Source organism: Schistocerca serialis, chromosome 6 (assembly GCF_023864345.2).
Source record: "Schistocerca serialis cubense isolate TAMUIC-IGC-003099 chromosome 6, iqSchSeri2.2, whole genome shotgun sequence".
NCBI lineage: Eukaryota > Metazoa > Arthropoda > Insecta > Orthoptera > Acrididae > Schistocerca > Schistocerca serialis.
In genome coordinates this window covers 200,433,657-200,444,714 of record NC_064643.1, presented here as the reverse complement: position 1 = coordinate 200,444,714, position 11,058 = coordinate 200,433,657, and the positions used below count along the sequence as shown (strand labels likewise).

The following is an 11,058-nucleotide window of genomic DNA, read 5'->3' as shown; positions in this document are numbered from 1 at the left end:
CATCAGTCCCCTAGAACTTAGAACTACTTAAACCTAATTAACCTAAGGACATCACACACACATCCATGCCCGAGGCAGGATTCGAACATGCGACCGTAGCGGTCGCGCGGTTCCAGACTGAAGAGCCTAGAACCGCTCGGCCACATCGGCCGGCATGAGATTAATCTGCCTGCTATTCAAGCCCAGCATTTTACGCGTGGTTTCTGCACCATTAGCTTGCCATGACTGGACAGCCTAACAGCTTTTTCGTTACCAGTAATATCTGAGCAACAATGGACTCACAGGAGGTCTACCCTGTCGCTTTTCCTAGCCTCAAAGGCTTTCATGACATTCTGCAACGATCTTTGATCTCGTTGCACCGGCTGATAGAGCCGTCCCTTTAAAGGATTACAATGAGTTCACGAAATTTTCATTATGAGAGCTCTTTAAGTTGAAACTTAACTTTACACTGAATGAGAAGATATGTGGGCAATTAAAAGAACTGGGACAGAGGGAGGGGAGCTGATCAGAGACACACTATTCACAGAGCATTGTAGCAAAAACGATATCGTACATTAACCAGCGTTCACACTTCCTTTACCTCTCACCTTATCCCACTCTCTCCCTCTCTCTCGCTCTCTGCTCTCTCTCTCACTCTCTCTCTCACTCACTTACTCACTCTCTCTCTCTATCTCTCTCTCTCTCACACACATCACACACACACACACACACACACACACACACACACACACACACGCCTTTACCTCTCATCTTCTCTCTCTCTCTCTCTCTCTCACACACACACACACACACACACACACACACACCTTTACCTCTCACCTTCTCTCTCTCTCCCTCTCTCTCTTACTCTCTCTCTCTCTCTCTCTCTCTCTCTCTCTCTGTCTCTCTCTCTCTCTCTCTCTCTCACACACACACACACACCTTTACCTCTCACCTTTTCTCTCTCTCTCTCTGTCTCTCTCTTTCACACACACACACACACACACACACACTTCTTGTCCCGCTAATCCCTCTGCGTGTATTTTTCTATTCACTTCTCCACATGATTCATCCTTAGCGATGTTGCAGTGTCCGAAAGCCAACCGGTTCGTGACGCCATCGCTTGTGCCGAGGACCGTGTTAGATTAGGGAGGGCGCGACCGCGGCCTTTTGTTTACGGTGTATCCCATTCCGCTTAACGACCAGGGCCAGTCGGCGTAGAGATAGTGAAGACGTATCCCGGTGTAATTCATCGCGGTGACGCCGCTTTGCGTCTTTTATTGGCCGCTCCTGGACGCAGGGTTCTGCCGTATTAATGATTGCGATTTGTTGCCTACAATTTATATGTCGTTGATAAGCTGTAAAATATTTCGAAATTTACTCCAAAAAGTTTGTTTTTGTTTGCTCACACGTGTAGTAAATTTTTTTTAAGGTTAAGCGACGATGCCGATAAGAGAAACGTTTTTCTTCCAGGGTAGGGTGTATCATCTCGTCCACCACCCGCTGGTGCAAGAGTGTTTTAAGGACTATTATCTCCGCTGGTACAAGAGTGTTTCAGAGTAATCACAACATTATGTTCTTAAGTAAGAAGGAAGATGAGGAAAAAATACGTTCTCTCATTACTAATTAACAATATAGGGTGCTTCGCAGAAGATTTTGAATCATATAGTAATTGAAGACCCGTGACAACATTACTACAATACGAAATCAGCAAATCATTAAACTTGTTAGTCCAGTAATAAATTTGTAGTTTTGGTATATCTGCATCTTCATCTATACACTGTAAGCGTAAGAGGTTACTACCGTTATCTTTTCCAGTCGCAACTCTCCCACCTGTTGCATCTAGCAGGCAGACCTACTAGTTGTGTGGCCTGCCAAGCGAGTGCTTTTAATGTTTGTGCATCAGAAATGTTGATTGGGCTTATCGTAGCCACGGCTACTGTACATTGATAGCAAAGCCCTATGACCCAAGTGTTTTGTTATAGTTTTTTCATTTTAGTTATCTCATCGCAATGGAATTAAACGCATCTGACTAAGAGATTTTAGATATGGCACTGTCTGTGAACACTTCCGATGGACTCTCTCCATCTTGGCAAGATCACATTCCCATTCTATTGCATTCATTTTAATCAGAGCTTGGGTATTCTTGTAATAAGGGGCTTATGGCAAAAATGTCTGAACAAAATGGCTACCCTATACTGAACGATCATGACCACCATTTTGTTTCATACCTCTTCTTTCATTTTCTGAGATTCTACTGCCGCAATGATACAAAATTTCCTCCAATACATTTAAAGATAAAAGAAAACAAGGAATCCTCTGCCCAGTGGGCATGATATTACGTACACATTTCAATATCCTATGATCTCTCAATGTTTTTCCTTATTACTAAAGTGCAATTTCTGGATTGGTACGGATATCCGCTACTTCTCTCTTTCTCTTTCTCTCTCTCTCTCACTCTCATAAGTTCATTCATTAATAACCTAAGGAATTTTTTAGCAGTCAGGCTATTAAAAGAAAGTTCTTGCTTTTTGTTACAGTTCTTGTAACTAAGTCACCACATTCAAATTACACAGATTAAACATGTAAATAAAACAGAACAACCGACTTTAGCCAGTACGTATCAAATCTTCCCCACAACAAAATTTCTAATCAAATTAAAGAGTCACACACTTTCGGATTAAATTTCACACTTAACCCCTCCCACGGACCTACCACATACTCTGGAGGATTTATGCTCATTGCAATATAACCCTCATTGTGTTGCTGGACTGATGGCTAACTCAATTTTTTCTCTCTCAGAGTGTCAAAATTTCTAACTTGCTTCACACGAATGTAATTAATAACGGTAATTTTGGTATCATGATTACTTAATTATCTGCACACGGACCCTCAACTGATAGTTGGCACAAGCACTTCCGCCTTCCATTGCCTCTTGGTCAGATTGAGACAAAGTCAGTACTCATCATGTGGAAGTGCTTGTTCCTAATTCAAATTGTGCACACGTAATTCTTAAATATTCTCGGCTTACATTTACACACGCAAGTTTCTCAGCTTAAAATTACCGCACGCCAGTATCTCAGCTTAAAATTACCACATGTGGTTTGATTGTGACCGATAGTCACTACCAAAGAATCCTAAGTTCTCCATGAGTTTTACTTGCCTACCTTTACATGAATCTCCCGCCAACAGGTTTTGATCTCGTTGATATTCTGAAAAGGGAAATCACTATTTCTAACTATTCTTAAATATTCCACATGCATAGCATTCTCATATTCTTTAGTTTCACGGAGCACACTGAAAGTAGGTGTTTCAACTTCAGGAAGCGGAGACAGAGTGTCGGAACATGGCCGTTCATCAGGCCATCCCACACTTCCTCAGAAGTGGAGGAGGACCCTTTTACCATGTTGGTCAGCTACACTCCAGGCCCTCTAGTTCTCTGGAACGGTAATCGCATATCCGCGACGAACCTTAGACTTGTAGATGGGGATGAGGAAACCGTTCGGTATCGGCACGGGAGGTGACATAAGCTCCTTACAAATTTCTGTCCCCACTGTCGCCAGCAGAGGCGAAATGCCAGATAAAACTCCAACGGGAGGCCGTCAGGGCCAGGCGACGACTTCGTAGAACCTGCCTGGATAGCATTAGGGACTTCGTCCAGATCCATTGTTACATTTACAGGAACCGAGCCGAAGGAAAGTCTGGATACTGCCATAATGTTGGCAGTGATGAGGTTGTTCAGAGTACGGCATAACATATTGTGCATGGAGGGCCGTGTGGAGGTCAGACTTCGCACAAAGCACCCACCATAATAGAGCAGACTGATAGGCATCACAGTGTTGGAGACAAACTGTCCACGTAGTCTCAATGAGCTGTCGGCAGTTGGGTGAAGTAAGGTGGATAACGTTCATTTTCCATGGTCCACGGCCGCGGCACACTCTTTGGCGACAGAGACCGATGGCACAGATATATGCATCATGGTCAGAGAATGCAACGGGCCAGACTTCAGCAGCCTGCACGCCACTGACCATATACGGGAAATGTAAACACGATCGAGGTGGCTGGAAGAATGGCTACTGAAATGTGTAAACCCTGGACGGCCGCCATGAACATGTTCCCAAGAATCCACAAGGCTGAGATGGTGCAGAATTGTCGCTAGTGGCGCGCACAGAGAGTGAGATGATAATTGGTCTTTCGGTGCCTGGAAGCAGTTGAAAGTGGCTCCCATGATCAATGAATTCAGGCGACTCAGGAAAAGAGGCGTGACTGACTCTGAGAAGAAGGTGGAACACTCATGACGGTGACCCAAACACGTGGCACGCAGACACTGACGATCCTGGCGGTACTAAACGTGAGAGCCATACCTCTGGCATCAGGGAGATGGGCAACTGCATCACCAAGGACACCTTCACGTAAGATCGCCACCCCACTACCGGTAGGGAAAGCGTGGGAGACATGTGCTATAAGACGATGGAGGGCACAGAAAGTTGCAACATGCACCTTCTGAAGTAGGATAACGTCAACGTTCACAGCATATAGCATATCATGGAGTAAAGCCAGTTTATGGTGTACGTGAATGGTATTGTCATTGACTGAGGCTATGCAACAAATCTGGAAAGCTGCCATCTCCTGGAGGACGGGCGATTCAGACATGGGGGAAGCATAGGGAACTCCCTGTTAGCTCCCATGGAAGGGCTCATCACTGGGATGGGGAGGGTCCATCGCTCTGACACCTCCAGAAAGTCCATCCTCAACATCGATGTCCCGGCCCAGGACACAGACATCTCACTGGGTCAGCTCAGGGCATCACTGTCAGAGGTGCGCCCACCGATAGCGTCAGACACAGAACGGGAGGCAACCGCATCAGACGCAGTAGGAGCAAGGTCGGGGTCCAGAGGTGGACGCTGACTGGAGACAGAGGTGAGGAAGGACGTCCTGTCGTCAGGTGCCAGAGCGACAGAGGACGGCGCACCATCAGTAGCAGGTTCGTCATTCTGTGCACACATCCAATGGAGGCAGTCATGAGCAGGGGTATGGCGTTGTCTTTTCCGTGTTATGAGCGACCATTGTTTCCGAAGAATGGGTGGGCGGCTATCATCCGACATGTGGCCAAGCGGCAGAAAAGCAGAGGTCGCTACAGCTCCATGATCAACAACCATGGGGTCTGCGCAAACAGCTTGTGCCTGCCGACCTTCATCGTTCGTTTGCACTGCCGCCGGCAGCAGTGCAGGAGAGACCGGAAAAACGTCCATCGTGTCGTCGAGAGGAGGCGACGCGGTTACCGACTGATTCAGAGGGGGCGCCGCAAGCAGTATCGCCGCGGGCGCGTAAGATGGAGGTAACACAATGGGTGCCGCAGGAAGAACGACGTCTCCGACTGGGATCTGAACCAGTTATGTTGGAGACATTCAGAACGGACCTGGCCTGCCTGGCAACTACCTGAACAACTGCGCGGCTGGCCATCGTACATGACGACAGCCCTGCAACCGGCAATAGCCAAGTAGGGAGGCACGCGTTTCCGTAGTTCAGTTTTTATGTAACGGACACCGTAAAGGACACGGTAGGCTCAGAGCGTCTTCTGCGTTTCAGCAACGTGGCTGACGACGTTGCCGTAAGTTTTAAAAGCGGCCATCACAACGTCCGACGGTACCTCAGACGGGAGTTCGAAAACTCTCAAAGTTCGGAGGCCAAAACCACCGTGATCAATCACGACAGTCTGTTCATGTTCGTCGGAGTATCGGAACTAGATATCGTTAGCATGGTGCAGAGCTTTGCGCGTTAGCCGTGCGGTCTGAGGCAATTGCCACGGTTCGCACGCCTCCCCCCGTCAGAGGTTAGAATCCTCCGTCGTCCGTGGGTATGTGTGTTGTCCTTAACATAACTTACTTTAAGTTACATTAAGCAGCGTGAAAGATTAGGGACCGATGACCTCTGCAGATCGGTCCCATAGGAACTTACCACCATGGCACAGCACAACGTCGGCTCACACCTCCTCATTCAGTCCGCCCCCGGTAGCTGAGTGGTCAGCGCGACACAACGTCAATCCTAAGGGCCCGGGGTCGATTCCCGGCTGGGTCGGAGATTTTCTCCGCTCAGGAACTGGGTGTTGGGTTGTCCTAATCATCATCATTTCACCCGCATCAACGCGCAATTCGCCGAAGTGGCGTCAAATCGAAAGACTTACACCCGGCCAACGTTCTACCCGGCGGGAGGATCTAGTCACACGATATCTACATTTACCTCGTCATTCGCCCGGTTTACGTACACAGTAGTACAGAGGATCGAAAAAATGCATTACGCGAACATCTTGTGGCGGGGACGCAATTACATTCCGTAAAAAGAAACGTTCTACTTCATTCGCCTTCGGTCGTTCGTAATCCAAAATAGAAGTTAATTTAATTGTGGCTTGGCCGGCCGATGTGGCCGAGCGGTTCTAGGCGCTTCAGTCTGGAACTACGCGACCGCTACGGACGCAGGTTCGAATCCTGCCTCCGGCATCGATGTGTGTGGATGTGTGAGATGTCCTTAGGTTATTTAGGCTTAAGTAGTTCTAAGTTCTAGGGGACTGATGACCACAGTCCCACAGTGCTCAGAGCCATTTGAACCGTTTGAACCAATTGTGGCTTGGCGGTAAGAAAATGCCATGATAATTGATGAAGTCGGGCTATGAGACAGCAGCTACACGGAAGTAAACAAAAGCGCGCTCGCTAGCAAGCAACACAGCAGGCGAGATGCAAACAAGACGTCATCGCCTCACCACAGACAAAGGAAGACTGCCATCTGCGCTACCCAAACACGACTCACAACCCATCCTCATAGTCTTAGCCCCGCCAGTACTTGGTCTACCACATTCCAAACTTCACAGAAACTTACCTGCGAACCTTGAAAAACTAGCACTCCCGGAAGAAAGGATACTGCGGAGACATGGCTTAGCCACAGCCTGGGGGATGTTTCAAGAGCGAAATTTTTCACTCTGCAGCGGAGTGTGCGCTGAACTTCCTGGCAGATTAAATCATAGCATGTTCATTTAAAAAGAATGAGAGGTTGTGCTGGCGCTACTGCGGGGATGAACCAAAAAATAATGTTGTTTTACGTTGGACGTTCTACTCAAATAGCTAAACTACACTACAGACCGACTAATGGATGAGAAATCTATGTTTTCCGTCAGATAATACACGTTAATTAACATTATTACGTCTCTGCTGGTATGTTCACCTTAGGGTACACAAAGTATTAGGAGGAGGATAAAGGAGGGGAGTGAGGGCAGTAAAACTGCCGGAAACCCACCTGTCGCACCCCCCTTCCGCCTCCACCTCCCCCCCCCCCCTGCTTTCAATTACCATCATTATCGCAGCTACTGCGGCCGATACGACCCAGCGCTAACAATGCGCCTGTCCCACTCCTAATTGCAAGTTCACTTCCTGGCGGGACGAAATTGGCCTAATCCTCCACTAATTATACGTATAACTTTGTTACGTCTTATTTCTTCATTAGAGCTCCGTAGAAACAGAGAAATCGTAAAAAAGAATGACATCTCCGCTTCACAGAATTTTTTGCTGCAAGAGACTTATCGAATGAATGGGGCGTGAAAGATAATTGCTGGTTTCACAGTACAGTTAGTGGTGTGTACCACTCGTGTTGATTTGTGGTATCTTATCTTGCTAACTGAAAATACTCTTCGATGTTGTCAAGCAGCTGTGGACTGTAAAATAAAGGAACGTAGCGGTACACACAATACCTTATGTGTTGAATTACGTAACACGTCAACAGACAGAAAAAAATTTATTTCATTTATTATTCCCCTTTCACTACCTACCCATGTAATCTGCAGCCATTACGAAAGAATATTATATCCGGTAGATAGCAATTCTGACACACGCAGTGCTGAAAATGGCACCATATTTAATATCATTTCGTGATTCAGTGGCAGCTACATCATAAAACTGATGCAGGTGCTTGGTCCGTGACAAGTACATTTAACAGCTGGTATGCAGTAGACACTTTATTACTTCATTTTCAAGGTAGGCGAGTCTACTATCTGCGAGCATTCATTTAAATAAATCATTGGTATTTCAGGTGAATTTACAAATAATGCAACTCGTAGTAAGCAAGGAATATAAATGCAACTAACGAAATTAATTACATCAGTTACGAAAAAGATATCTAGAAGAAGTTTAAAACTTGTAAAATCTCCTTCTTTCCGTTTTCTTTATTGACCTACCATCGTGAGTTCAAATGGTTCAAATGGCTATGAGCACTATGGGACTCAACTGCTGAGGTCATTAGTCCCCTAGAACTTAGAACTAGTTAAACCTAACTAACCTAAGGACATCACAAACATCCATGCCCGAGGCAGGATTCGAACCTGCGGCCGTAGCGGTCTTGCGGTTCCAGACTGCAGCCCCTTTAACCGCACGGCCACTTCGGCCGGCCCATCGTGAGTAAAAATTTGGAAGTGCATTCGTCACCAGTTATATTAAGTGAACAAACGCTAAATGACGATACCTCAAAAAGGGCACCACAGATTAACGTAACACCACTGCCTCTAAAGCGGAAGTCCGCAGCTCGTCGTCTAGTGTCTAGCGTTGCTGCCTCTGGATAACGGGGTCCCGGTTTCGATTCCCGGCCGGGTTGGGGATTTTCTCTGCCCGGGGACTGGGTGTTTGTGTTGTCCTCATCATTTCATCATCATCATTCGTGACAGTGGCTGGATTGGACTTCGTAAAAAAACTGGACGGTGAAAAAATTGGGACTTTGTACACGCGCTGATGACCGCGCAGTTGAGCGCCCCACAAGCCAAACATCATCATCATCTAAAGCGGACCGTTTCAGAGGAAGAAAGGAACTTGAATTTCGTAAACTCGTCATCCAGACTGCTAGAAATAAGGCAAAAGATTGAACTTTATAGTGATCTTTAAACTACCATCTAAGATTATTCAAGAACGCACACATAAATGGCCTTGACCTTGTTTAATGTAACCACACCAGCTTTCATCAGAGACTACTCAGGAAAATCACAGAAAAGCCTAAATTAACATGGCTAGACGTATGAGGGCCAGTCTAAAAGTAATGCCTTCTACTTTTTCCTCCTTAAATAAAGTTTGTTAAGTTAACAGTCTGAATTTGGCGCTATTCCGCATCTACAGTCACCCGGCAGTCAACAAGGAGGATGTCATCGACTCGCTGAATGTTGTGTGGAATCACAGCAGTCACCGGCCTTCCATTCCGCGTTTCGGCGGCCAACGGTGTTCGCCCTACAGCTTCGTCCCAGCGATTAACCAAGTTTCCAGCAGTGCTGATATCCATTGTCGCATACTTTCAGTCTTTCATGAATGCGAATGGGTGTTTCACGTTCTGCTCTCAAGATTCTATAACAGAAGGCTGTGTAATACGAATATCGGTGTCGGCCATTTTGCAAGTGACTGCAGTAGTGGCATCTGTTGACTCAGGAAGTTACTACCGCAATGGGTTGGAGTAGAAACATTGCGGGGTAGCGCCTAATTCAAATATTTCACTTAACGGACTTTATTTAAGAAGAATAATATAGATTACTTTTTGACTGACCCTAGTAGATATGGCTGAGTTAGTGTTGCTCGCTGGCGTGCTGTGGGTCGCAAGTTCAAACCCGATCACCTGCAGTTATTTGTTATTTTGTGTTTATCAGTTCTGAAAGTTTCTTGAAATATCTTACGTTTGCAAATTCTCAAATATTCGATGTATATATAAATACCACCATTTTGGAATATTCGTTGTTTGCATGAGTAGCTGCATTCTCTGTCCAGCAGGTTAGTTCCGCTCCGGCTGTACCTTGTTGCACTCCGTCTTCAGGTCACAAGTGGCCCATCGGGACCATCCGACCGCCGTGTCATCCTCACTGAGGATGCGGATAGGAGGGGCGTGTGGTCAGCACACCATTCTCCCGGTCGTTACGATGGTTTTCGTTCACCGGAGCCGCTACTATTCGGTCGTGTAGCTCCTCAGTTTGCATCACGAGGCTGAGTGCACCCCGAAAAATGGCAACAGCGCATGGTGACCCGGATGGTCACCCATCCAAGTGCCGACCATGCCCAACAGCGCTTAACTTCGGTGACTGACGGGAACTGGTGTATCCACTGCGGCAAGGCCGTTGCCTCCGGCTGTACATTACTGTTCGTGATATACGCGCTTTCAGTACTAAGTGTTGTATTTAATTGACAACCCTTTTTCAGATTTGGACTTGATTACGGTTATGAGATGACATTGTGCGGTGGAGATGCTAGGTACTTCAAGACATCTGAACCGCTGTGGCCCCAATCAGGTAAGGTAAAAGCCGCCGCCTTCACGGACAGGAACCAGAATACAAGCAGTACATCGTTCCAGAGTCCCACACATTCAAGAGACCAATGGATTCCAAGCCAGCAGGAAGTCACCTGCACATAAAGTATCCATTAGGGTTTTCTGAAGACTCTGGTGACGAACCCACGAAAAGGCTGAAAGTATATTCGACCGAGTCGCCAGATTCAACTGGTGACATGGCATGATGTGTTTGGCAGATGTTTGCATTTAGTTACGATGAGAACACGGCAAGTGACATAATCCGATTTCGAGAAACTTCGCTCAGTGGAAGAGGGCGCAAAATAAGCGAACACTTGTTTCGGCTTATCTGTACCTACTCGACCGTTTCTGAGAGAACGACGGTAAAAGTTTTCGAAGTACTTTATGTGCCTTTCAGTGTATGCTAAATTCGGCTGATAGGGTGCCTTAGAGGCTAGCGTGAAGTTTTCGAAACATGGCCGTTTTCCTTTTTTGTTATCTACCCATATCCGTAGAAGATTATTACACGAACACAATAAAGAAATGAGAAAATTATCTGCACTTGGTTTCGGTGAAATTCCTGTAGTGTGTTTTGTCAATAATATTGATTGTTCTGCGTACTTGTTCCCGAGAAGTGGGGTTCTGTCGCCCAGGAAGTACACCCGTTGATTCCTGCTACTTGGAAGAATGGTCTTGCATTCAACCGATTCTGACCTGCCCAGCTGATTTTACCCCTTGAGGGTGTCAGTAGGGTAGACACATCATTTCCGAGTTAGTTCTCAAGGC

At 46.5% G+C, this 11,058-nt stretch overlaps 1 pseudogene; it reads right to left on the bottom strand.

Moving 5' to 3' along the window:
• Nucleotides 1–9,993: 9,993 nt before the first annotated feature.
• LOC126485510 (5S ribosomal RNA) lies at nucleotides 9,994–10,110 on the bottom strand (annotated as a pseudogene).
• Nucleotides 10,111–11,058: the final 948 nt, after the last annotated feature.